This window comes from Notolabrus celidotus, chromosome 12 (assembly GCF_009762535.1).
Source record: "Notolabrus celidotus isolate fNotCel1 chromosome 12, fNotCel1.pri, whole genome shotgun sequence".
Lineage (NCBI taxonomy): Eukaryota > Metazoa > Chordata > Actinopteri > Labriformes > Labridae > Notolabrus > Notolabrus celidotus.
Window position 1 is genome coordinate 920,084 of NC_048283.1, and position 6,886 is coordinate 926,969.

Below are 6,886 nucleotides of genomic sequence, written 5' to 3' on the forward strand. Positions count from 1 at the left end.
TGCCCTTACTTTATTTTTGTTATTGAGGTTGAACTTCTCCTCCTTTATAAGCCATGTGTGTATATGTAGTGGTAGCACTAGTACCATCATGAGTATTACTAGTAGGACTAGTGGCTACTCGTGGTTTAGCAGCATAGTATTAAATCACGGATTGAAGGTAAAAGATGTGAAGGATGTCATTTTTGTGCTTGTGTAAAAGTGGCAAAGGGTGATTTTAAGGGTTTAGTGGGTAGATGTTGAGAAACATAACGGTCAAGAGTGCAAATTCATGTATTTATTTTTCCTGGAAGCACTCTCAGCCTCTGTCCGTTTGCTTGTTAAAAGCTTTCGGAGGCAGACTTTGGATACTGCTAAGCCGATGGTTTCAGAGCGACTCTTGATCTTTTAATGACTACCTCCCAAATCCAACACAGACTTGTCGGGGTTTTTTTCCAACCACATCGAGCCACCACATACATCCTTTTTGTCATGGGCAGGCCCCTCTTTAGCCCCTTCTAACCCCCCTCCCCGTCACTCACTGAAAAATTAATCTCACTACACACACACAAACACACACACATGGACATTTCATTACACACTACTTTTCAGTTTAGTCCGTCCAGACAGCCAGTGTCAGCGCTGAAATGACACCAAGTCAAATTATTTTAGGGTCATTTCCATCCAAGCATCACACACTGCTCCTGACTTTTTTTTTTTTCTTCCTCGCCATCTGTCACTCACTCACTCACTCACTCATCCACTCTGTGACAAGTCTGAGAGTCAATATTGGTTTTCTGAGCGCATGGCAGAGTGAACATAAATCTCCTCCCTGAGTGTAAACACTTTGACTGTTAAGACTGTTGTACCCCGAGCTTTGAACAAACACAAAAAAAGAACCTTTAAGTATAAAGCTGCAGGTCACAGGTTTGCTAAGATATAAATCAAAAATTGCATCTTCGTGCCACACGGCACTCACTTCGGACGACACTAGGGGGCGCTGTAATCACAGAACATGAATGACAATCGTGCTGAAGGGAGTTTTTAAAGAAACCGCATCCCCTGATTTTAAAAAAAATGTCGCTCCTGTACACTGATGTTTAAAAAGTCTCACTCACTTTCCAGTGTTAATTTGTGCTGGTGACAGTCTGTTTTTAATTGTTCTCTGAGAATTGATATTATCATCCTCATCATCACCACAGCTGTCATGATGATATAGAAATCTGCGTTTTTTTTTTTTTGTGTTGGTTAGGCATCTTGTTTTATTTGGAATTTGATTTTGTTTTATGATATTAAAATGTTCTATAAATATATTTTGTTGTTTTTTGGGTTTGAGTTTCTTTGAAAAAGGGTGTTACTAATGTTGCACGATTTTTATGACATGAAACAACAACACACACAAGCGTAGTGATGTTTAGTACGCGTGTGGCTGCGGGACGGAGGCGCCTAACGAGTCGACAAACTGCTTCAATGCTGCAACTTTTGAGTCCAGTGTACAAAAACCTCTCAGTCCACACATGCTGACATGGAGGAGGTGGGGGGGGCGCTGGGAGATAAGGGGGGTGGGGTGTGGGTGGTAGGGTGGGGAGGGTCAGGGTGACACATCTAACTTATTTCTGACCAGACACAATGATGTCAATGCATGGGCGTTTTAAAAACAACATGGAGTGAATCATGTTATAGGAAATGTAATATCAACACAAATATACACACACAGAAATACATCTAAGGAAAAAAAAATGAAGAAAAAAGTTTAAATAAATTATAGCTAATATATTGTGTTCGGCTAGTCTGCTTTTTTGTTGTAAAGATAATTTTTTTGTTGTTTTGGAGAATGATATACAATTTGTGTATATTTTCATAAATAAAGTATGCACTGATATGTTATTACAAATTCTATACTGCTTTTACAAAAGAAGTGTTTGTTATTGTACCAAAGTATCCATTGGTCCCCTCTTATCCTCCTCCCCTTTTTGCGTATGTTTTACCGTATTTTATATATTAAATAGACAAGTTGACCTACAGACAAGTCTGAGTTTGTGTCGTTCTTCTAACTGTGTGTGTGTGTGTGTGGGCAGCAGTGTCATGCTGTGCTGTGACCACTAGATGGCACCCTGATGTTTGGTACTGGGGCAGGACACAGGGAGGGACGCCTGCTGATGGGTCAAGAATCTTAATCTCTTAACATGTATCACCAAAGAAGGATTGTTTGCTGGAGAGTTTGTTTCTCAGCAAGTTCTTGATATTAGACTGAAGAAGTAATAAAGTAGAGCACATTAAACATGTAAATAAAATGTTCAGTTTCATAGGAAAACAAATTTAGAGAGGAGATCTCAAAAGTGTTTCATTTCTGTCTCCTAGACAACAATGAGATCTGTTTGAAAGCAAAATGAGACTATAGCTTATGTCTCCTGTTTCTCATTCTTGCCTCCAGAAAAAAAGTTGTAAAAAGTCTCAGCTTAGACTCCCTTTCAGTTCAAAAGGAGATCTGGTCAGAATCTGAAATGATTCTCAGGTATTTCTCAGGTGTTGTGACTCCTTTTGAGCTCAGGTGGAGAAATCAGGGAGCTCTCTCAATCTAACCTCATCCATTTGTTTTAGTCAGACTCAGTTTTTGTGTCTCAAGTTGAGCTCAGATGGAGCAAAGAAAGAGCCTGAGCTCATCTTTTCATCAACATTTATAGTGCCCTGCAAAATTAAGATTTCAATGCAATTGTCTACAAACAAACAATTATCATTTAAACATTTGAACCACTTCAAGATCAGATATTTAGATGTGAAATGATCTCTTCTTTGACTTCACAGTCTGGTCCTTCCTTTACAAGTCTGTTTGGAACAAAACAACTTCACAAAGATTTAGTGGATTTGAGAGAAATTGCAACATATAGAGATTTCATATCTCCAGGTATGACCGACCATTTATTTAAAATATGGGCCACAAAAAGGGCCGACCAGGTTCAGCCAGATTATTACAATTAAAGGGGTGGTTTCTGTTGGGTGCTGGTGGCCTAGTGGTCTAAGCATCCCAAATACAGAGGCTACAGTCCTCTCTCATGAGATCTCTCATTTAAATCTCAAATAAGACTCATGTCATGGTCTCAACTATTTCTCCTAGTGAATTTTAGGAGAAACTAATGAGAACAATTTGAAACTTGAATGAAGCTGAAGTGAGAATCTCAATTTTGTCTCTGGAGACTTAGAAGAGAAAGCCTTGAGCAGTAAAATTTTCCTCTGGGTTCCTTTACAAGTCTGTTTGGAACAAAACAACTTCACAAAGATTTAGTGGATTTGAGAGAAATTGCAACATATAGAGATTTCATATCTCCAGGTATGACAGACCATTTATTTAAAACATGGGCTGCAAAAGGGCCAACCAGGTTCAGCCAGATTATTACAATTAAAGGGATGGATTCTGTTGGGTGCTGGTGGCCTAGTGGTCTAAGCGCCCCACATACAGAGGCTACAGTCCTCGTCGCAGGGTTCAATTCCCGGCCGGTTGACCATCTCCTGCATGTCTTCCCCCCGCTCACTACTCCCCACATTTCCTGTCTCTCTTCAGCTGTCCTAACAAATAAAGGCAAAAAAGTTAGTTTAAGAGGCATAAATTAGCCATTAATGAGATCTCTCATTGAAGTCTCAATTAAGACTCATGTTATGGTCTCAACTATTTCTCCTAGTGAATTTTAGGAGAAATGAATGAGAACAATTTGAAACTTGAATGAGGCTGAAGTGAGAATCTCAATTTTGTCTCCAGAGACTTAGAAGAGAAAGCCTTGAGCAGTAAAATTTTCCTCTGGGCTTTTCTTTTGTCACACATTTGTGAGTGTACTCTTGTGCTGTTGCACTTTCAAAAATCTCATAACTTCAAAAATTTCAGTTCAAACTTCTTAATAAATATGTGTTAAAGCAACAGTAACACCTGTGAGATCGAGATAACTGAAGAGACATTACAGAATGTCTCATTTGTGGATATCAGGAGTGTTTTGAGAGATAAATGCACACAAATGATCGTTGTGATTTGTAGTCTTTTTAATCTCATGTTTAAAATCCCATTATTTGACATTTCGAAACAGATTTTCTGTCCATATTAACCCAATAAAATGTAGAATAGAATTTAAAATCCTTCTTTTAACCTACAAAGCCCTTAAAAATCAGACACCCTCGTATCTTAAAGAGCTCATAGTGCCCTATTACCCCTCTAGAACTCTACGCTCCCAACATGCAGGCTTGCAAGTTGTACCTAAAATCTCTAAAAGTAGTATGGGAGGTAGAACCTTCAGTTATCAGGCCCCTCTCCTTTGGAATCCTCTACCAGTCAGGGTCCGGGAGGCAGACACCCTCTCCACTTTTAAGAGTAGGCTTCAAACTTTCCTTTTTGATAAAGCTTATAGTTAGAGCTGGATCAGACTTGGACCAGCTTTTGTTATGCTGCTATAGGCCTAGACTGCCGGGGGAACTGGCACACTGACACACTGGGATCCTAGCTCACCCCCTTCCCCCCAACCCCCTCATCACTTACTTTAACTCTGCCTGTCCCATTAAAGTTACTAACCATAGACCTTTCTGGAGTCCCTGAGCTCCCTTGTCTCGTAGATTCCTCTGAGCTGCCGTAGACGTCCTCCTGCTGCGGACGATCTGGACTCCAGCTGATCCGGACGTGCTGGATTCCAGCGGTAACAGCTTCTACTACTCGTCTCATCACTATCACTTCTCTCTCTTACTCCCCTCTATCTGTCTTTCCAGACCCAACTCAGTCGAGGCATGATGGCTGTCTAACATGAGTCTGGTCCTGCTGGAGGTTTCTGCCTGTTAAAGGAAGTTTGTCCTCTCCACTGTAACTAGCTAAATACTGCGAGGTGCAATGCTCATGATGGATTAAGGTGGGGTCAGACTGAGTCTTACCCTGTCTTGGTGTTGGGTCTCTGTTCATAATTTAACATAGAGTGGTCTAGACCTGCTCTGTTTGTAAAAGCGTCTTGAGATAACGTTTGTTGTGATTTGGCGCTATACAAATAAAGATTGATTGATTGATTAACGACGTAAAAACCATGATGGTGTCTTGTAATGAGCAGCTGCAGCCATACCTTCAATAATCGAAATAATAACAAATCAGCTTTCTTCTCCTCATCCTTGCTGTTCTTGTTTTTTCCCCTGAGAAGGTCAAAGGTCAAGAAGCAGGTTTGTTAAGTCCTCATTGACCAGCCTTCGATTCCTTAACATGAGGGGAAATAACGCATCCTATCCTGGAGCTTGTCAACACAGGTGTTTGATGTAGAAAAGGGAGCTCCAAAGGTATTATCAGTGACCCTAGAGGACTTTGCACCTTCGTGCAGTGTGCATGCATGCTCAGGCGAGAGCTGGTGCAGCGGGGCTTTCAAAGAAAGGATACTCTTCCAACAAATGAGTATTATGTGAATTTTGACTGAACAAGCTTGTTTCCTTGTGATGAAGCTCAAAAACAGTTATCCTATTATCTCAACATGACGAGCAATTATCCTTTCATCTCGACAGGGGATGTCAAAACTGATTATGAAAGAATAATTAACTTGTAGTATAGTAAACACAGCTTAACTGTCAGTGACAATGAAGAATGATTATTCTGTGATCACAGGGAAAAAGAGCGTTAGTCAACTTTTTAGAGAATAAAAAAAGAGAAAGAATGGCATGCATCCCCTCCCTGACTCTGTGCACATGCAGAGTCTGTTTTCACTTCTGGATAAGTCCATTATATTTGACTTTAAGATGCACTAATCAACATACGGTGAGTAAATCTCAAAGTGTTTTTAATCTGGGCCCTATGGTTTTATAAGATTCATTTTAGGGGCTTTTTTTCAGCTGTCCGATCTTTTATTGGATATGACAGATGAGACAGATGGAGGAGAGGAAGTGGGGGAACATGTGCACCAAGATGTGTGGACATGCCAGACTCCAGCTGCTACAACTACTACTATCCGTCTCCCCACTATCATCTCTCTCTGTCTCTTCATCTCCCTCTATCCCTCTCTCCAACACGGTCTCAGCAGATGTGTGTCTAACATGAGTCTGGTCCTGCTGGAGGTTTCTGCCTGTTAAAGGAAGTTTGTCCTCTCCACTGTAACTTGCTGGATCTGATCCGGTCTTGATGTTGGGTCTTTCTTAGTAATTTAACATAGAGTACGGTCTAGATTACTTCTGCAGCTTCCAGTAAAAGCAATTCCTCTGAATGTTTGTGCCTGTTGATCATTTCAACCCCCGAATATCTAAAGATAGAGCCCGGTTTGAAAGAAAAACCGAGCACGAACCATGTGCCCACATGTCACATGAAAGGGGTGACTCACAGTGACAAATCCAGATTGAATTTTCACCTGGCTTTGAAATTCCCTGCTGCTCTCTATTTTAGCTTCTTCTATCCATTGTTTTGGTTTCATGGCTGACAGCTTTAGTTTGGTCATACTGGTTAACCCTTCATGCAGCATGGAGCTGGTTTAGCTCAGCTGATAGAGCAGGCAACCCGTGTGTTGAGGCTACAATCCTTGATGCACTGGTCGTAGGATTGATTCCTGTTCCTGACGGTATTTGGTGTATGTCACCAAACCCACATTTACTGCCTCTCTCAAGCTGTCCTATCAAATAAAGCACCAAATAATCTTAAAACACTGCAATCAATCAATCTTTATTTGTATCACGCCAAATCACAACAAACATTATCTTAAGACACTTTTACAAACAGAGCAGGTCTAGATCACTCTATGTCAAATTATGAACAGAGACCCAACACCAAGACAGGATAAGACTCAGTCTGACCCCACCTTAATCCACCATGAGCATTGCACCTTGCAGTATTTAGCTAGCTACAGCAGCGGGGGAAAACTTCCTTTAACAGGCAGAAACCTCGAGCAGGACCAGACTCATGTTAGACACACATCTGCTG